Below are 22,395 nucleotides of genomic sequence, written 5' to 3'. Positions count from 1 at the left end.
GTTGAAGATTTTCATGAAAGGATTTTTGCTTCAAAAAAGTTGAAAATTTTCATCAAGTATTTCGGTTTCAAAAAAGTTAAAAATTTACATGAAAAGATTTCGGCTTCAAAAAAGTTGAAAATTTTGATGAAAAGGTTTCATTTTCAAAAAAGTTGATAATTTTTATGAAAAGATTTCTGCTTCAAAAAAGTTGAAAATTTTCATGACAAGATTTTGGCTTCAAAAAAGTTGAAAATTTCCATGAAAAGATTTCAGCTTCAACAAAATTGAAATTTTTCATTACAGGATTTTGGCTTTAAAAAAGTTGAAAATTTTCATAAAAAGATTTCTGCTTCAAAAAAGTTGAAAATTTTCATAAAAAGATTTCTGCTTCAAAAAAGTCGAAGATTTTCATGAAAAGATTTCGGCTTCAAAAAAGTCAAAAATTTTCATGAAGTATTTTGGTTTCAAAAAAGTTGAAAATTTACATGAAAAGATTTCGGCTTCAAAAAAGTTGAAAATTTTCATGAAAAGATTTCTGCTTTAAAATTTTCATGAAAAGATTTCTGCTTCAACAAAGTTGAAAATTTTCATGAAAAGATTTCTGCTTCAACAAAATTGAAATTTTTCATTACAGGATTTTGGCTTTAAAAAAGTTGAAAATTTTCATGAAAAGATTTCTGCTTCAACAAAATTGAAATTTTTCATTACAGGATTTTGGCTTTAAAAAAGTTGAAAATTTTCATGAAAAGATTTCTGCTTCATAAAAGTTGAAAATTTTCATAAAAAGATTTCTGCTTCAAAAAAGTCGAAGATTTTCATGAAAAGATTTTGGCTTCAAAAAAGTCAAAAATTTTCATGAAGTATTTTGGTTTCAAAAAAGTTGAAAATTTACATGAAAAGATTTCAGCTTCAAAAAAGTTGAAAATTTTCATGAAAAGATTTCTGCTTTAAAATTTTCATGAAAAGATTTCTGCTTCAACAAAGTTGAAAATTTTCATGAAAAGATTTCGGCTTCAAAAAAGTTGAACATTTTCATGAAGTATTTCAGCTTCAAAAAATTTGAAAATTTTCATGAAAAGATTTTTGCTTCAAAAAAGTTGAAGATCTTCATGAAACGATTTCTGCTTCAAAAAAGTTGAACATTTTCATGAAAAAATTTCAGCTTCAAAAAAGTTGAAAATTTTCATGAAGTATTTCGGTTTCAAAAAAGTTAAAAATTTACATGAAAAGATTTCGGCTTCAAAAAAGTTGATAATTTTGATGAAAAGGTTTCATTTTCAAAAAAGTTGATAATTTTGATGAAAAGATTTCTGCTTCAAAAAAGTTCAAAATTTTCATGAAAAGATTTCGGCTTTAAAAAAGTTGAAAACTTTCATGAAAAGATTTCGGCTTCAAAAAAGTCAAAGATTTTCATGAAGTATTTCGGCTTCAAAAAAGTCAAAGATTTTCATGAAAATCTTCGACTTTCTTCATGCTGGCTGAGTTTTTCTTTGTTCTATCTTTTGAAATCAATTTATTTTATGATTGAATATTCCAAGTATTCTTTAAATATCTTGTTTTTGATTACCACCAATCACTATTTCCATTTTTACTTTCATGCTTTATGAACAAAAATAGCTTTTTTTATTACTACATCAAGTTTACACACATGGGTCAAAAATGACCCATACATCCAAGTGTGATTTAAAATTAAATGAATTAATACTATAATATTAATTTGTTTCAAGTAATTACTTTAGCAGTGAGTGGAGCCAAACACTTATGTATTTCATATTTGCAACATGTTTATTTGTCATTTTGTCACACATACACATACCTCTGATAACAGATAACACGGCTGTTGAACTGAACTGTATCTGTAATTTAACAACTGTAAACTGGTGAATGTGACCAAACAAAATGAAATACAACTGAACACATCACTAGAGCACAAATTGCCTTCTCAATTTTGACATGCCTCACAAATGATCACTAAGAGTTTGTGCTCCTTGCACACAGGCCTGGTGCACTGGGAACACTAGCTGCTGACTTTTCTGTCTTTGGTAACTGGGCAGATCGTGCACCTCTTCCTCTTCCTTTGGCCCTCCTGTCTGATGTCCTCTTGTGGCTGGGTGGTGGCTGTGTTTTGTTTTTTAAACCCACATCTTCCCATTATTTCTTCTTCTGACTGCTGTCATCCACTGCTTTGTCATCATGCATAGTGCTCAGGAGGACAACAGCTTTTCCCTTCTTCTGCACATAGCTCACCATGGTCATGTTGCCATTGAATCCGAATTCTGAGCTATGAATCTCCCGTGATTTGGATGGCTTCATGATAGGTGGTATGTCCGATTTGTTCTGGCAAAGAGTCCCAACAATGGTCAGGTTCTTCTCGAGGAGCTTCTCAGCCAGCGGGACACTGGTGAAGAAGTTGCTAATTGTGATGTTGCGACCTATGAGAGGGGGAAAAGATTGTAAATTTACTCGACATGGAATTCTTTAAACTCTAACGCCATAATCTGTTGCATTGCATTGCATTTTATTCTGTTTTACTATTTTGCTTACAGAGAAATCAAATAAAAAAATAAAATACACATTATTAAAGATTGGGAAAAAGTATGTAGGTATTGTGCTAAAACTTAATACATTAGTTTCTCTATTGTACTTTACATTCACCTGTCTGTCTGATTCCACTGCACAATTGCTGGACGACATTCTCTCCAAGGTTCCTCTGAACCTGGCTGTCTCCCGGTATAGACAATTCCATCTATTGCATAAGGTACCCTTGCGTCGCACATCCAGAAGATTTTTATCCCATATTTTGCAGGCTTGCTGGGCATGTGTTGCCGTAACTTGCACCTGCCTCGGAATGGCACAAGCTGCTCATCTATGGTGACACAGTCACTGGGGATGAACTTTCTTCTGCAGTTGTCCAGGAAACAGTCCCACACGTACCTAAATGTCGCCATGTGGTGTGTTTCCAGCCGCAGAGCCCTGGTCCTCTTGTCGTCAAACCGTATGACGCGGCGGATATCTTCATATCTCCTAAGCCCCATGGTGGCCTTGTAAATTGGATTTTGCAGCGGATCCACAAACAGCTCCTGCAAGGCCACATCCCAGCTCTTCTCCCCCCCTGCAAGAATTGATGAAGGCCATCAATTCTTCTTTATCAATGCTTCTCCACTCTTTCCCTTTTGCTGTGGCTGTTCTTCGTCCCTCTAAGTTGGTACATATTAGAACCTCCTCAATGATGTTGTCACTCATGAACATATCCCAGGCATCTTTTGGTGAAACAGCTGGTGATCCAGGTGTAGGTCCTGGGCAGCTCCTCAGAATGTTATGGCTTCTTGTTCTGCCATGAATGGGGGGATTCTCATTCCAGTAAGATCCGTTTTTACTCAATCTATTGGACTGGGTCTGAGTTTCCTCTTCAGAGGACTCATCAGATGAGTCTTCTGTATCATCAGAGGAGTCTTCTTCATGGATTCCCAGACACACCCACAACTCCAGCTTGACCCTCTGGCAAATATTCTGGGTCATCATCATCAGAAATTTCAGACTCTGAATCAAGACAAATTGCCTCCTCATCTGGTTCTTCCTGCAGCATCGCTACAACCATCTCAGTAGTAAATCTGGGACCAGCCATACTCTGGATAAAGAAAATCAAAAGCACAATAAAATTTTCAGATGCACATCAATATACATACACATACATAGAGTTTTATTTTGGTGACTTGGCTAAGTAGCTTAGCTAAGTACTTTGCTAAGTAGCCTAGCAATCTACATAATAGTTAGCTAACTACAATAGAATTAGCTAACTAAAATAGAAGTGTCAACAGCTAGCTAGCTAATAGTAATTACTTGTAACTTTCTGACAAGTAATGTACTCACTCTCAAGGTAACCTAAACCTAATCAAATGTTATGTACAGTTATCTTTCACAATTGTCATCAAATATTTTCTAAAGTGATGTTAGAACAATTTAAAAACAATACTTACATGTATTAGATGTTCCAAGGGAGCTGTGCTGAGCTGTGAAATGTCTGAAACAACCACGTTTCACAGCAAATGCTATAGTAAATGCATGTGGGTCGTTTCTGGGGTCGTTTCTGACTTGATGTAGAAATACAAAAGCTGTGCTCGTTCATAAAGTAAGAAAGGAAAAATACAAATGATGATTTGTGCTTAACAAAAACAAGATATTTACTGCATACTTGGAAAAGAAAATGATAAAATGTATTTATTTCAAAGATATATCATAGAAACACTCAGCCATACATGAAATAACATAGAAAGTGGATTCATTTTTGACCCATGTTGTGCATTAGAAGGGTAATGATACAAAAATGTTTTTTATTCAAAAAGTAAGAAAGGAAAAAATAAAATAAGGATGTATGATGATCAAAAACAAGTTAATTGAGGAATACCTTGAATACTGAATGAAGAGATGAATTTATTGCAAAGATGTAGAAAATAAAAACTCAACCGGGTCACTTTGACATTTTTAAAGCAGAAATACTTCATGAAAATTTTCAACTTTTTTGAAGCCAAAATCTTTTCATGAAAATTTTCAACTTTTTTGAAGCCAAAATCTTTTCATGAAATACTTCGACTTTTTTGAAGCCGAAATACTTGATGAAAATTCTTACCTTTTTTAAAGCCATAATGCTGTCATGAAAATTTTCAACTTTTTTGAAGCTGAAATCTTTTCATGAAAATTTTCAACTTTTTTGAAGCCGAAATCTTTTCATGTAAATTTTCAACTTTTTTGAAGCCGAAATCTTTTCATAAAAATTTTCAACTTTTTTGAAGCAGAAATCTTTTCATGAAATACTTTGACTTTTTTGAAGCCGAAATACTTGATGAAAATTTTCAACTTTTTTGAAGCCGAAATCTTTTCATGAAAATTTTCAACTTTTTTGAAGCCGAAATCTTTTCATGAAAATTTTCAACTTTTTGGAGCCGAAATCTTGTCATGAAAATTTTTACCTTTTTTAAAGCCAAAATCCTGTCATGAAAATTTTCAACTTTTTTGAAGCAGAAATCTTTTCAAGAAAATCTTTGACTTTTTTGAAGCTGAAATCTTTTCATGAAAATTTTCAACTTTTTTGAAGCCGAAATCTTTTCATGAAAATTTTCAACCTTTTTGAAATAGAAATCTTTTCATGAAAATTTTCAACATTTTTGAAGCCGAAATACTTCATTAAAGTTTTCAACTTTTTTGATGCTGAAATCTTTTCATGAACATTTTAAACTTTTTTGAAGCCGAAATCTTTTCATGAAAATGTTCAACTTTTTTGAAGCAGAAATCTTTTCATGAAAATCTTCGACTTTTTTGCAGCCGAAATACTTCATGAAAATCTTCAACCTTTTTGAAGCCGAAATACTTCATGAAAATTTTTACCTTTTTCAAAGCTAAAATCCTGTCACGAAAATTTTCAACTTTTTTGAAGCAGAAATCTTTTCATGAAAATCTTCAACTTCTTTGAAGCCGAAATACTTCATGAAAGTTTTGGAATTTTTTGAAGCCGAAATCTTTTAATGAAAATTTTCAACTTTTTTGAAGCAGAAATCTTTTCATGAAAATCTTCGACTTTTTTGAAGTCGAAATAGTTCATGAAAGTTTTCAACCTTTTTGAAGCCGAAATCTTTTCATGAAATACTTCGACTTTTTTGAAGCCGAAATAGTTGATGAAAATTCTTACCTTTTTTAAAGCCATAATGGTGTCATGAAAATTTTCAACTTTTTTGAAGCTGAAATCTTTTCATGAAAATTTTCAACTTTTTTGAAGCCGAAATCTTTTCATGTAAATTTTCAACTTTTTTGAAGCCGAAATCTTTTCATGAAAATTTTCAACTTTTTTGAAGCAGAAATCTTTTCATGAAATACTTTGACTTTTTTGAAGCCGAAATACTTGATGAAAATTTTATACTTTTTTGAAGCCGAAATCTTTTCATGAAAATTTTCAACTTATTTGAAGCCGAAATCTTTTCATGAAAATTTTCAACTTTTTGGAGCCGAAATCTTGTCATGAAAATTTTTACCTTTTTTAAAGCCAAAATCCTGTCATGAAAATTTTCAAATTTTTTGAAGCAGAAATCTTTTCAAGAAAATCTTTGACTTTTTTGAAGCTGAAATCTTTTCATGAAAATCTTAGAATTTTTTGTAGTCGAAAAAATTCATGAACATTTTCCACTTTTTTGAAGCCGAAATCTTTTCATGAAAATTTTCAAACTTTTTGAAGTCGAAATCTTTTCATGAAAATTTTCAACTTTTTTGAAGCAGAAATCTTTTCATGAAAATCGTTGACTTTTTTGAAGTCGAAATAGTTCATGAAAGTTTTCAACCTTTTTGAAGCCGAAATACTTTATCAAAATTTTTACTTTTTGTAAAGCCAAAATCCTGTCATGAAAATTTTCAACTTTTTTGAAGCCGAAATCTTTTCATGAAAATGTGCAACTTTTTTGAAGCCGAAATCTTTTCATGAAAATTTTCAACTTTTTTGAAGCCGAAATCTTTTCATGAAAATTTTCAACTTTTTGGAGCCGAAATCTTGTCATGAAAGTTTTCATCTTTTTTGAAGTCTAAATCTTTTCATGAAAATCCTTGACTTTTTTGAAGCCCAAATCTTTTAATGTAAATTTTCAACCTTTTTGAAGCCGAAATACTTCATGAAAATGTTCGACTTTTCTGAAGCAGAAATCTTTTCATGAAAATCTTTGACTTTTTTGAAGCCGAAATACTTCATGAAAATTTTCAACTTTTTTGAAGCCGAAATCTTTTCATGCAAATTTTCAACTTTTTTGATGCCGAAATTGTTCATGAAAATTTTCAACTTTTTTGAAGCCGAAATCTTTTCATGAAAATTTTCAACTTTTTGAAGCCGAAATCTTTTCATGAAAATTTTCAACTTTTTTGAAGCCGAAATAATTCATGAAAATTTTTGACTTTTTTGAAAGCCGAAATCTTTTAATGTAAATTTTCAAATTTTTTGATGCCGAAATAGTTCATGAAAATTTTCAACTTTTTTGAAGCAGAAATCTTTTCATGAAAATTGTCAACTATTTTGAAGCAGAAATCTTTTAATGAAAATTTTTAACTTTTTTGAAGTTGAAAAAATACATGAAAATTTTCAACTTTTTGAAGCCGAAATCTTTTCATGAAAATTTTCAACTTTTTTGAAGCCGAAATACTTCATGAAAATTTTTGACTTTTTTGAAGCCGAAATCTTTTAATGTAAATTTTCAATTTTTTGATGCCGAAATAGTTCATGAAAATTTTCAACATTTTTGAAGCCGAAATCTATTCATGAAAATGTTCGACTTTTTTTAAGTCGAAAAAATTCATGAACATTTTCAACTTTTTTGAAGTGTAAATCTTTTCATGAAAATGTTCCACTTTTTTGAAGCCGAAAGCTTCTCATGAAAATTTTCAAGTTTTTGAAGCAGAAATCGTTTCATGAAAATCTTAGACTTTTTTGAAGTCGAAAAAATTCATGAACATTTTCAACTTTTTTGAAGCCGAAATCTTTTCATGAAAATTTTCAAGTTTTTGAAGCAGAAATCTTTTCATGAAAATCTTAGACTTTTTTGAAGTTGAAAAAATTCATGAACATTTTCAAGTTTTTTGAAGTGTAAATCTTTTCATGAAAATTTTCAACTTTTTTGAAGCCGAAATCTGTTCATGAAAATTTTCAAGTTTTTGAAGCAGAAATCTTTTCATGAAAATCTTAGACTTTTTTGAAGTCGAAAAAATTCATGAACATTTTCAACTTTTTTGAAGTGTAAATCTTTTCATGAAAATTTTCAACTTTTTTGAAGCCGAAATCTTTTCATGAAAATTTTCAAGTTTTTGAAGCAGAAATCTTTTCATGAAAATCTTAGACTTTTTTGAAGTCGAAAAAATTCATGAACATTTTCAACTTTTTTGAAGTGTAAATCTTTTCATGAAAATTTTCAACTTTTTTGAAGCCGAAATCTTTTCATGAAAATTTTCAAGTTTTTGAAGCAGAAATCTTTTCATGAAAATCTTAGACTTTTTTGAAGTCGAAAAAATTCATGAACATTTTTACCTTTTTTAAAGCCAAAATCCTGTCATGAAAATTTTCAAATTTTTTGAAGCAGAAATCTTTTCAAGAAAATCTTTGACTTTTTTGAAGCTGAAATCTTTTCATGAAAATCTTCAAACTTTTTGAAGTCGAAATCTTTTCATGAAAATTTTCAACTTTTTTGAAGCAGAAATCTTTTCATGAAAATCGTTGACTTTTTTGAAGTCGAAATAGTTCATGAAAGTTTTCAACCTTTTTGAAGCCGAAATACTTTATCAAAATTTTTACTTTTTGTAAAGCCAAAATCCTGTCATGAAAATTTTCAACTTTTTTGAAGCCGAAATCTTTTCATGAAAATGTGCAACTTTTTTGAAGCCGAAATCTTTTCATGAAAATTTTCAACTTTTTTGAAGCCGAAATCTTTTCATGAAAATTTTCAACTTTTTGGAGCCGAAATCTTGTCATGAAAGTTTTCATCTTTTTTGAAGTCTAAATCTTTTCATGAAAATCCTTGACTTTTTTGAAGCCCAAATCTTTTAATGTAAATTTTCAACCTTTTTGAAGCCGAAATACTTCATGAAAATGTTCGACTTTTCTGAAGCAGAAATCTTTTCATGAAAATCTTTGACTTTTTTGAAGCCGAAATACTTCATGAAAATTTTCAACTTTTTTGAAGCCGAAATCTTTTCATGCAAATTTTCAACTTTTTTGATGCCGAAATTGTTCATGAAAATTTTCAACTTTTTTGAAGCCGAAATCTTTTCATGAAAATTTTCAACTTTTTGAAGCCGAAATCTTTTCATGAAAATTTTCAACTTTTTTGAAGCCGAAATAATTCATGAAAATTTTTGACTTTTTTGAAAGCCGAAATCTTTTAATGTAAATTTTCAAATTTTTTGATGCCGAAATAGTTCATGAAAATTTTCAACTTTTTTGAAGCAGAAATCTTTTCATGAAAATTGTCAACTATTTTGAAGCAGAAATCTTTTAATGAAAATTTTTAACTTTTTTGAAGTTGAAAAAATACATGAAAATTTTCAACTTTTTGAAGCCGAAATCTTTTCATGAAAATTTTCAACTTTTTTGAAGCCGAAATACTTCATGAAAATTTTTGACTTTTTTGAAGCCGAAATCTTTTAATGTAAATTTTCAATTTTTTGATGCCGAAATAGTTCATGAAAATTTTCAACATTTTTGAAGCCGAAATCTATTCATGAAAATGTTCGACTTTTTTTAAGTCGAAAAAATTCATGAACATTTTCAACTTTTTTGAAGTGTAAATCTTTTCATGAAAATGTTCCACTTTTTTGAAGCCGAAAGCTTCTCATGAAAATTTTCAAGTTTTTGAAGCAGAAATCGTTTCATGAAAATCTTAGACTTTTTTGAAGTCGAAAAAATTCATGAACATTTTCAACTTTTTTGAAGCCGAAATCTTTTCATGAAAATTTTCAAGTTTTTGAAGCAGAAATCTTTTCATGAAAATCTTAGACTTTTTTGAAGTTGAAAAAATTCATGAACATTTTCAAGTTTTTTGAAGTGTAAATCTTTTCATGAAAATTTTCAACTTTTTTGAAGCCGAAATCTGTTCATGAAAATTTTCAAGTTTTTGAAGCAGAAATCTTTTCATGAAAATCTTAGACTTTTTTGAAGTCGAAAAAATTCATGAACATTTTCAACTTTTTTGAAGTGTAAATCTTTTCATGAAAATTTTCAACTTTTTTGAAGCCGAAATCTTTTCATGAAAATTTTCAAGTTTTTGAAGCAGAAATCTTTTCATGAAAATCTTAGACTTTTTTGAAGTCGAAAAAATTCATGAACATTTTCAACTTTTTTGAAGTGTAAATCTTTTCATGAAAATTTTCAACTTTTTTGAAGCCGAAATCTTTTCATGAAAATTTTCAAGTTTTTGAAGCAGAAATCTTTTCATGAAAATCTTAGACTTTTTTGAAGTCGAAAAAATTCATGAACATTTTCAACTTTTTTGAAGTGTAAATCTTTTGATGAAAATTTTCAACTTTTTTGAAGCCGAAATCTTTTCATGAAAATTTTCAAGTTTTTGAAGCAGAAATCTTTTCATGAAAATCTTAGACTTTTTTGAAGTCGAAAAAATTCATGAACATTTTCAACTTTTTTGAAGTGTAAATCTTTTCATGAAAATTTTCAACTTTTTTGAAGCCGAAATCTTTTCATGAAAATTTTCAAGTTTTTGAAGCAGAAATCTTTTCATGAAAATCTTAGACTTTTTTGAAGTCGAAAAAATTCATGAACATTTTCAACTTTTTTGAAGTGTAAATCTTTTCATGAAAATTTTCAACTTTTTTGAAGCCGAAATCTTTTCATGAAAATTTTCAAGTTTTTGAAGCAGAAATCTTTTCATGAAAATCTTAGACTTTTTTGAAGTCGAAAAAATTCATGAACATTTTCAACTTTTTTGAAGTGTAAATCTTTTCATGAAAATTTTCAACTTTTTTGAAGCCGAAATCTTTTCATGAAAATTTTCAAGTTTTTGAAGCAGAAATCTTTTCATGAAAATCTTAGACTTTTTTGAAGTCGAAAAAATTCATGAACATTTTCAACTTTTTTGAAGTGTAAATCTTTTCATGAAAATTTTCAACTTTTTTGAAGCCGAAATCTTTTCATGAAAATTTTCAAGTTTTTGAAGCAGAAATCTTTTCATGAAAATCTTAGACTTTTTTGAAGTCGAAAAAATTCATGAACATTTTCAACTTTTTTGAAGTGTAAATCTTTTCATGAAAATTTTCAACTTTTTTGAAGCCGAAATCTTTTCATGAAAATTTTCAAGTTTTTGAAGCAGAAATCTTTTCATGAAAATCTTAGACTTTTTTGAAGTCGAAAAAATTCATGAACATTTTCAACTTTTTTGAAGTGTAAATCTTTTCATGAAAATTTTCAACTTTTTTGAAGCCGAAATCTTTTCATGAAAATTTTCAAGTTTTTGAAGCAGAAATCTTTTCATGAAAATCTTAGACTTTTTTGAAGTCGAAAAAATTCATGAACATTTTCAACTTTTTTGAAGTGTAAATCTTTTGATGAAAATTTTCAACTTTTTTGAAGCCGAAATCTTTTCATGAAAATTTTCAAGTTTTTGAAGCAGAAATCTTTTCATGAAAATCTTAGACTTTTTTGAAGTCGAAAAAATTCATGAACATTTTCAACTTTTTTGAAGTGTAAATCTTTTCATGAAAATTTTCAACTTTTTTGAAGCCGAAATCTTTTCATGAAAATTTTCAAGTTTTTGAAGCAGAAATCTTTTCATGAAAATCTTAGACTTTTTTGAAGTCGAAAAAATTCATGAACATTTTCAACTTTTTTGAAGTGTAAATCTTTTCATGAAAATTTTCAACTTTTTTGAAGCCGAAATCTTTTCATGAAAATTTTCAAGTTTTTGAAGCAGAAATCTTTTCATGAAAATCTTAGACTTTTTTGAAGTCGAAAAAATTCATGAACATTTTCAACTTTTTTGAAGTGTAAATCTTTTCATGAAAATTTTCAACTTTTTTGAAGCCGAAATCTTTTCATGAAAATTTTCAAGTTTTTGAAGCAGAAATCTTTTCATGAAAATCTTAGACTTTTTTGAAGTCGAAAAAATTCATGAACATTTTCAACTTTTTTGAAGTGTAAATCTTTTCATGAAAATTTTCAACTTTTTTGAAGCCGAAATCTTTTCATGAAAATTTTCAAGTTTTTGAAGCAGAAATCTTTTCATGAAAATCTTAGACTTTTTTGAAGTCGAAAAAATTCATGAACATTTTCAACTTTTTTGAAGTGTAAATCTTTTCATGAAAATTTTCAACTTTTTTGAAGCCGAAATCTTTTCATGAAAATTTTCAAGTTTTTGAAGCAGAAATCTTTTCATGAAAATCTTAGACTTTTTTGAAGTCGAAAAAATTCATGAACATTTTCAACTTTTTTGAAGTGTAAATCTTTTCATGAAAATTTTCAACTTTTTTGAAGCCGAAATCTTTTCATGAAAATTTTCAAGTTTTTGAAGCAGAAATCTTTTCATGAAAATCTTAGACTTTTTTGAAGTCGAAAAAATTCATGAACATTTTCAACTTTTTTGAAGTGTAAATCTTTTCATGAAAATTTTCAACTTTTTTGAAGCCGAAATCTTTTCATGAAAATTTTCAAGTTTTTGAAGCAGAAATCTTTTCATGAAAATCTTAGACTTTTTTGAAGTCGAAAAAATTCATGAACATTTTCAACTTTTTTGAAGTGTAAATCTTTTCATGAAAATTTTCAACTTTTTTGAAGCCGAAATCTTTTCATGAAAATTTTCAAGTTTTTGAAGCAGAAATCTTTTCATGAAAATCTTAGACTTTTTTGAAGTCGAAAAAATTCATGAACATTTTCAACTTTTTTGAAGTGTAAATCTTTTCATGAAAATTTTCAACTTTTTTGAAGCCGAAATCTTTTCATGAAAATTTTCAAGTTTTTGAAGCAGAAATCTTTTCATGAAAATCTTAGACTTTTTTGTAGTCGAAAAAATTCATGAACATTTTCAACTTTTTTGAAGTGTAAATCTTTTCATGAAAATTTTCAACTTTTTTGAAGCCGAAATCTTTTCATGAAAATTTTCAAGTTTTTGAAGCAGAAATCTTTTCATGAAAATCTTAGACTTTTTTGAAGTCGAAAAAATTCATGAACATTTTCAACTTTTTTGAAGTGTAAATCTTTTCATGAAAATTTTCAACTTTTTTGAAGCCGAAATCTTTTCATGAAAATTTTCAAGTTTTTGAAGCAGAAATCTTTTCATGAAAATCTTAGACTTTTTTGAAGTCGAAAAAATTCATGAACATTTTCAACTTTTTTGAAGTGTAAATCTTTTCATGAAAATTTTCAACTTTTTTGAAGCCGAAATCTTTTCATGAAAATTTTCAAGTTTTTGAAGCAGAAATCTTTTCATGAAAATCTTAGACTTTTTTGAAGTCGAAAAAATTCATGAACATTTTCAACTTTTTTGAAGTGTAAATCTTTTCATGAAAATTTTCAACTTTTTTGAAGCCGAAATCTTTTCATGAAAATTTTCAAGTTTTTGAAGCAGAAATCTTTTCATGAAAATCTTAGACTTTTTTGAATTCGAAAAAATTCATGAACATTTTCAACTTTTTTGAAGTGTAAATCTTTTCATGAAAATTTTCAACTTTTTTGAAGCCGAAATCTTTTCATGAAAATTTTCAAGTTTTTGAAGCAGAAATCTTTTCATGAAAATCTTAGACTTTTTTGAAGTCGAAAAAATTCATGAACATTTTCAACTTTTTTGAAGTGTAAATCTTTTCATGAAAATTTTCAACTTTTTTGAAGCCGAAATCTTTTCATGAAAATTTTCAAGTTTTTGAAGCAGAAATCTTTTCATGAAAATCTTAGACTTTTTTGAAGTCGAAAAAATTCATGAACATTTTCAACTTTTTTGAAGTGTAAATCTTTTCATGAAAATTTTCAACTTTTTTGAAGCCGAAATCTTTTCATGAAAATTTTCAAGTTTTTGAAGCAGAAATCTTTTCATGAAAATCTTAGACTTTTTTGAAGTCGAAAAAATTCATGAACATTTTCAACTTTTTTGAAGTGTAAATCTTTTCATGAAAATTTTCAACTTTTTTGAAGCCGAAATCTTTTCATGAAAATTTTCAAGTTTTTGAAGCAGAAATCTTTTCATGAAAATCTTAGACTTTTTTGAAGTCGAAAAAATTCATGAACATTTTCAACTTTTTTGAAGTGTAAATCTTTTCATGAAAATTTTCAACTTTTTTGAAGCCGAAATCTTTTCATGAAAATTTTTACCTTTTTTAAAGCAAAAATCCTGTCATGAAAAATTTATACTTTTTTGAAGCAGAAATCTATTCATGAAAATTTTCGACTTTATTCAAACTGATATTCTACATTTTCTAACTCAAAGTGTCGTTTCAAAGTAAAAATACTGTTAGAAGGAGTGATTCAGACAAAATTAGATGAAACAGCTGTACTGGTAACAAATGAGCGCAGTTACATGAAATGACATCAAAATCATCATTCCCTGAGCCAGACAACGCTATTAACAACTTTTGTGATCAAATTGAGCGTATCTTGCGAAGCTGAGCTCGAAAGTGACATGAAACATGTTTTTGAGACATAAAGTGACACTTACAGTGAATACCTGTCCTGACTACATTTTCTAACTGAAAGCGTCGTTTCAAAGTAAAAATACTGTTAGAAGGAGTGATTCAGACAAAATTAGATGAAACAGCTGTACTGGTAACAAATGAGCGCAGTTACATGAAATGACATCAAAATCAACATTCCCTGAGCCAGACAACGCTATTAACAGCTTTAGTGATCAAATTGAGCGTATCTTGCGAAGCTGAGCTCGAAAGTGACATGAAACATGTTTTTCAGACATAAAGTGACACTTACTGTTCAGACTACATTTTCTAACTCAAAGTGTCGTTTCAAAGTAAAAATACTGTTAGAGGGAGTGATTCAGACAAAATTAGATGAAACAGCTGTACTGGTAACAAACAACGATATTAACAGCTTTAGTGATCAAATTGAGCGTATCTTGCGAAGCTGAGCTCGAAAGTGACATGAAACATGTTTTTCAGACAAAAAGTGACACTTACTGTTCAGACTGCATTTTCTAACTCAAAGTGTCGTTTCAAAGTAAAAATACTGTTAGAAGGAGTTTTTCAGGCAAAATTAGATGAAACAGCTGTAGTGGTAAAAAATGAGCGCAGTTACATGAAATGACATCAAAATCAACATTCCCTGAGCCAGACAACGCTATTAACAGCTTTAGTGATCAAATTGAGCGTATCTTGCGAAGCTGAGCTCGAAAGTGACATGAAACATGTTTTTCAGACATAAAGTGACACTTACAGTGAATACCTGTTCTGACTACATTTTCTAACTCAAAGCGTCGTTTCAAAGTAAAAATACTGTTAGAAGGAGTGTTTCAGACAAAATTAGTTGAAACAGCTGTACTGCTAACAATCAACGATATTAACAGCTTTAGTGATCAAATTGAGCGTATCTTGCGAAGCTGAGCTCGAAAGTGACATGAAACATGTTTTTGAGACATAAAGTGACACTTACTGTTCAAAACATGTTTCATGTCACTTTCGAGCACAACTTCGCAAGATACGCTCAATTTGATCACTAAAGCTTTTAATAGCGTTGTCTGGCTCAGGGAATGTTGATTTTGATGTTATTTCATGTAACTGCGCTCATTTGTTACCAGTACAACTGTTTCATCTAATTTTGTCTGAATCACTCCTTCTAACAGTATTTTTACTTTGAAACGGCACTTTGAGTTAAAAATGTAGTCTGAACAGTAAGTGTCACTTTATGTCTGAAAAACATGTTTCATGTCACTTTCGAGATCAGCTTCGCAAGATACGCTCAATTTGATCACTAAAGCTGTTAATATCGTTGTTTGTTACCAGTACAGCTGTTTCATCTAATTTTGTCTGAATCACTCCCTCTAACAGTATTTTTACTTTGAAACGACACTTTGAGTTAGAAAATGTAGTCTGAACAGTAAGTGTCACTTTATGTCTGAAAAACATGTTTCATGTCACTTTCGAGCTCAGCTTCGCAAGATACGCTCAATTTGATCACTAAAGCTGTTAATAGCGTTGTCTGGCTCAGGGAATGTTGATTTTGATGTCATTTCATGTAACTGCGCTCATTTGTTACCAGTACAGCTGTTTCATCTAATATTGTCTGAATCACTCCTTCTAACAGTATTTTTACTTTGAAACGGCACTTTGAGTTAGAAAATGTAGTCTGAACAGTAAGTGTCACTTTATGTCTCAAAAACATGTTTCATGTCACTTTCGAGCTCAGCTTCGCAAGATACGCTCAATTTGATCACTAAAGCTGTTAATATCGTTGTTTGTTACCAGTACAGCTGTTTCATCTAATTTTTTTCTGAATCACGCCTTCTAACAGTATTTTTACTTTGAAACGACACTTTGAGTGAGAAAATGTAGTCTGAAAAGTAAGTGTCACTTTATGTCCCAAAAACATGTTTCATGTCACTTTCGAGCTCAGCTTCGCAAGATACGCTCAATTTGATCACTAAAGCTGTTAATAGCGTTTTCTGGCTCAGGGAATGTTGATTTTGATGTCATTTCATGTAACTGCGCTCATTTCTTACCAGTACAGCTGTTTCATCTAATTTTGTCTGAATCACTCCTTCTAACAGTATTTTTACTTTGAAACGACACTTTGAGTTAGAAAATGTAGAATATCAGTTTGAATAAAGTTGAAAATTTACATATAAAGATTTCAACTTTAAAAAAGTTGAAAACTTTCATGAAGTATTTCAGCTTTGAAAAAGTTGAAAACTTTCATGAAGTATTTCGACTTCAAAAAAGTTGAAAATTTCAAGCTTTTTAAAAAGTTGAAAATTTTCATGAAGTATTTTTGCTTCAAAAAGTTGAAAACTTTCATGAAAAGATTTCGGCTTCAAAAAAGTTGAAAATTTTCATGAAAAGATTTCTGCTTCAAAATTTTCATGAAAAGATTCATGAAAAGATTTCGGATTTAAAAAAGATGAAAATTTTAATGAAAACATTTCGGCTTCAAAAAAGTTGAAAATTTTCATGAAGTATTTCGGTTTCAAAAAAGTTGAAAATTTACATGAAAAGATTTCTGCTTAAAAAAATTGAAAATTTTCATGAAAAGATTTCTGCTTGAAAATTTTCATAAAAGTATTTCTGCATTAAAAAAGTCAAAGATTTTCATGAAAAGATTTCGGATTTAAAAAAGTTGAAAATTTTCATAAAAAGATTTCTGCTTCAAAAAAGTTGAAAATTTACATGAAAAGATTTCAGCTTCAAAAAAGTTGAAAATTTTCATGAAAAGATTTCTGCTTGAAAATTTTCATGAAAAGATTTCTGCTTCAACAAAGTTGAAAATTTTCATGAAAAGATTTCTGCTTCAACAAAGTTAAAAATTTTCATGAAAAGATTTAGCCTTCAAAAAAGTTGAAAATTTTCATGAAAAGATTTCGGCTTCAACAAAGTTGAAAATTTTCATGACAGGATTTTGGCTTTAAAAAAGGTAAAACATTTCATGAAGTATTTCAGCTTCAAAAAATTTGAAAATTTTGATGAAAAGATTTCTGCTTCAAAAAAGTTCAAAATTTTCATGAAAAGATTTCGGCTTCAAAAAAGTTGAACATTTCCATGAAGTATTTCTGCTTCAAAAAAGTTGAAGATTTTCATGAAAAGATTTTTGCTTCAAAAAAGTTGAAAATTTTCATGAAGTATTTCGGTTTCAAAAAAGTTAAAAATTTACATGAAAAGATTTCGGCTTCAAAAAAGTTGAAAATTTTGATGAAAAGGTTTCATTTTCAAAAAAGTTGATAATTTTTATGAAAAGATTTCTGCTTCAAAAAAGTTGAAAATTTTCATGACAAGATTTTGGCTTCAAAAAAGTTGAAAATTTCCATGAAAAGATTTCAGCTTCAACAAAATTGAAAATTTTCATGAAAAGATTTCTGCTTGAAAATTTCCATGAAAAGATTTCTGCTTCAAAAAAGTTGAAAATTTTCATAAAAAGATTTCTGCTTCAAAAAAGTCGAAGATTTTCATGAAAAGATTTCGGCTTCAAAAAAGTTGAAAATTTTCATGAAAAGATTTCTGCTTCAACAAAGTTAAAAATTTTCATGAAAAGATTTAGCCTTCAAAAAAGTTGAAAATTTTCATGAAAAGATTTCGGCTTCAACAAAGTTGAAAATTTTCATGACAGGATTTTGGCTTTAAAAAAGGTAAAAAATTTCATGAAGTATTTCAGCTTCAAAAAATTTGAAAATTTTGATGAAAAGATTTCTGCTTCAAAAAAGTTCAAAATTTTCATGAAAAGATTTCGGCTTCAAAAAAGTTGAACATTTCCATGAAGTATTTCTGCTTCAAAAAAGTTGAAGATTTTCATGAAAAGATTTTTGCTTCAAAAAAGTTGAAAATTTTCATGAAGTATTTCGGTTTCAAAAAAGTTAAAAATTTACATGAAAAGATTTCGGCTTCAAAAAAGTTGAAAATTTTGATGAAAAGGTTTCATTTTCAAAAAAGTTGATAATTTTTATGAAAAGATTTCTGCTTCAAAAAAGTTGAAAATTTTCATGACAAGATTTTGGCTTCAAAAAAGTTGAAAATTTCCATGAAAAGATTTCAGCTTCAACAAAATTGAAATTTTTCATGAAAAGAGTTCGGCTTCAAAAAAGTTGAACATTTTCATAAAGTATTTCTGCATCAAAAAAGTTGAAGATTTTCATGAAAAGATTTCTGCTTCAACAAAGTTGAAAATTTTCATGAAAAGATTTCTGCTTCAACAAAGTTAAAAATTTTCATGAAAAGATTTCGGCTTCAAAAAAGTTGAACATTTTCATGAAGTATTTCAGCTTCAAAAAATTTGAAAATTTTGATGAAAAGATTTTTGCTTCAAAAAAGTTGAAGATCTTCATGAAACGATTTCTGCTTCAAAAAAGTTGAACATTTTCATGAAAAAATTTCAGCTTCAAAAAAGTTAAAAATTTACATGAAAAGATTTCGGCTTCAAAAAAGTTGAAAATTTTGATGAAAAGGTTTCATTTTCAAAAAAGTTGATAATTTTTATGAAAAGATTTCTGCTTCAAAAAAGTTGAAAATTTTCATGACAAGATTTTGGCTTCAAAAAAGTTGAAAATTTCCATGAAAAGATTTCAGCTTCAACAAAATTGAAAATTTTCATGAAAAGATTTCTGCTTGAAAATTTCCATGAAAAGATTTCTGCTTCAAAAAAGTTGAAAATTTTCATAAAAAGATTTCTGCTTCAAAAAAGTCGAAGATTTTCATGAAATGATTTCGGCTTCAAAAAAGTTGAAAATTTTCATGAAAAGATTTCTGCTTCAACAAAGTTAAAAATTTTCATGAAAAGATTTAGCCTTCAAAAAAGTTGAAAATTTTCATGAAAAGATTTCGGCTTCAACAAAGTTGAAAATTTTCATGACAGGATTTTGGCTTTAAAAAAGGTAAAAAATTTCATGAAGTATTTCAGCTTCAAAAAATTTGAAAATTTTGATGAAAAGATTTCTGCTTCAAAAAAGTTCAAAATTTTCATGAAAAGATTTCGGCTTCAAAAAAGTTGAACATTTCCATGAAGTATTTCTGCTTCAAAAAAGTTGAAGATTTTCATGAAAAGATTTTTGCTTCAAAAAAGTTGAAAATTTTCATGAAGTATTTCGGTTTCAAAAAAGTTAAAAATTTACATGAAAAGATTTCGGCTTCAAAAAAGTTGAAAATTTTGATGAAAAGGTTTCATTTTCAAAAAAGTTGATAATTTTTATGAAAAGATTTCTGCTTCAAAAAAGTTGAAAATTTTCATGACAAGATTTTGGCTTCAAAAAAGTTGAAAATTTCCATGAAAAGATTTCAGCTTCAACAAAATTGAAATTTTTCATGAAAAGAGTTCGGCTTCAAAAAAGTTGAACATTTTCATAAAGTATTTCTGCATCAAAAAAGTTGAAGATTTTCATGAAAAGATTTCTGCTTCAACAAAGTTGAAAATTTTCATGAAAAGATTTCTGCTTCAACAAAGTTAAAAATTTTCATGAAAAGATTTCGGCTTCAAAAAAGTTGAACATTTTCATGAAGTATTTCAGCTTCAAAAAATTTGAAAATTTTGATGAAAAGATTTTTGCTTCAAAAAAGTTGAAGATCTTCATGAAACGATTTCTGCTTCAAAAAAGTTGAACATTTTCATGAAAAAATTTCAGCTTCAAAAAAGTTGAAAATTTTCATGAAGTATTTCGGTTTCAAAAAAGTTAAAAATTTACATGAAAAGATTTCGGCTTCAAAAAAGTCAAAAATTTTGATGAAAAGGTTTCATTTTCAAAAAAGTTGATAATTTTGATGAAAAGATTTCTGCTTCAAAAAAGTTCAAAATTTTCATGAAAAGATTTCGGCTTTAAAAAAGTTGAAAACTTTCATGAAAAGATTTCGGCTTCAAAAAAGTCAAAGATTTTCATGAAGTATTTCGGCTTCAAAAAAGTTGAAAATTTTCATGAAAATCTTCGACTTTCTTCATGCTGGCTGAGTTTTTCTTTGTTCTATCTTTTGAAATCAATTTATTTTATGATTGAATATTCCAAGTATTCTTTAAATATCTTGTTTTTGATTACCACCAATCACTATTTCCATTTTTACTTTCATGCTTTATGAACAAAAATAGCTTTTTTTATTACTACATCAAGTTTACACACATGGGTCAAAAATGACCCATACATCCAAGTGTGATTTAAAATTAAATGAATTAATACTATAATATTAATTTGTTTCAAGTAATTACTTTAGCAGTGAGTGGAGCCAAACACTTATGTATTTCATATTTGCAACATGTTTATTTGTCATTTTGTCACACATACACATACCTCTGATAACAGATAACACGGCTGTTGAACTGAACTGTATCTGTAATTTAACAACTGTAAACTGGTGAATGTGACCAAACAAAATGAAATACAACTGAACACATCACTAGAGCACAAATTGCCTTCTCAATTTTGACATGCCTCACAAATGATCACTAAGAGTTTGTGCTCCTTGCACACAGGCCTGGTGCACTGGGAACACTAGCTGCTGACTTTTCTGTCTTTGGTAACTGGGCAGATCGTGCACCTCTTCCTCTTCCTTTGGCCCTCCTGTCTGATGTCCTCTTGTGGCTGGGTGGTGGCTGTGTTTTGTTTTTTAAACCCACATCTTCCCATTGTTTCTTCTTCTGACTGCTGTCATCCACTGCTTTGTCATCATGCATAGTGCTCAGGAGGACAACAGCTTTTCCCTTCTTCTGCACATAGCTCACCATGGTCATGTTGCCATTGAATCCGAATTCTGAGCTATGAATCTCCCGTGATTTGGATGGCTTCATGATAGGTGGTATGTCCGATTTGTTCTGGCAAAGAGTCCCAACAATGGTCAGGTTCTTCTCGAGGAGCTTCTCAGCCAGCGGGACACTGGTGAAGAAGTTGCTAATTGTGATGTTGCGACCTATGAGAGGGGGAAAAGATTGTAAATTTACTCGACATGGAATTCTTTAAACTCTAACGCCATAATCTGTTGCATTGCATTGCATTTTATTCTGTTTTACTATTTTGCTTACAGAGAAATCAAATAAAAAAATAAAATACACATTATTAAAGATTGGGAAAAAGTATGTAGGTATTGTGCTAAAACTTAATACATTAGTTTCTCTATTGTACTTTACATTCACCTGTCTGTCTGATTCCACTGCACAATTGCTGGACGACATTCTCTCCAAGGTTCCTCTGAACCTGGCTGTCTCCCGGTATAGACAATTCCATCTATTGCATAAGGTACCCTTGCGTCGCACATCCAGAAGATTTTTATCCCATATTTTGCAGGCTTGCTGGGCATGTGTTGCCGTAACTTGCACCTGCCTCGGAATGGCACAAGCTGCTCATCTATGGTGACACAGTCACTGGGGATGAACTTTCTTCTGCAGTTGTCCAGGAAACAGTCCCACACGTACCTAAATGTCGCCATGTGGTGTGTTTCCAGCCGCAGAGCCCTGGTCCTCTTGTCGTCAAACCGTATGACGCGGCGGATATCTTCATATCTCCTAAGCCCCATGGTGGCCTTGTAAATTGGATTTTGCAGCGGATCCACAAACAGCTCCTGCAAGGCCACATCCCAGCTCTTCTCCCCCCCTGCAAGAATTGATGAAGGCCATCAATTCTTCTTTATCAATGCTTCTCCACTCTTTCCCTTTTGCTGTGGCTGTTCTTCGTCCCTCTAAGTTGGTACATATTAGAACCTCCTCAATGATGTTGTCACTCATGAACATATCCCAGGCATCTTTTGGTGAAACAGCTGGTGATCCAGGTGTAGGTCCTGGGCAGCTCCTCAGAATGTTATGGCTTCTTGTTCTGCCATGAATGGGGGGATTCTCATTCCAGTAAGATCCGTTTTTACTCAATCTATTGGACTGGGTCTGAGTTTCCTCTTCAGAGGACTCATCAGATGAGTCTTCTGTATCATCAGAGGAGTCTTCTTCATGGATTCCCAGACACACCCACAACTCCAGCTTGACCCTCTGGCAAATATTCTGGGTCATCATCATCAGAAATTTCAGACTCTGAATCAAGACAAATTGCCTCCTCATCTGGTTCTTCCTGCAGCATCGCTACAACCATCTCAGTAGTAAATCTGGGACCAGCCATACTCTGGATAAAGAAAATCAAAAGCACAATAAAATTTTCAGATGCACATCAATATACATACACATACATAGAGTTTTATTTTGGTGACTTGGCTAAGTAGCTTAGCTAAGTACTTTGCTAAGTAGCCTAGCAATCTACATAATAGTTAGCTAACTACAATAGAATTAGC

Source organism: Labrus bergylta, chromosome 10 (assembly GCF_963930695.1).
Source record: "Labrus bergylta chromosome 10, fLabBer1.1, whole genome shotgun sequence".
NCBI classification, from domain to species: domain Eukaryota; kingdom Metazoa; phylum Chordata; class Actinopteri; order Labriformes; family Labridae; genus Labrus; species Labrus bergylta.
Note: the sequence above shows the minus strand (reverse complement) of the source record.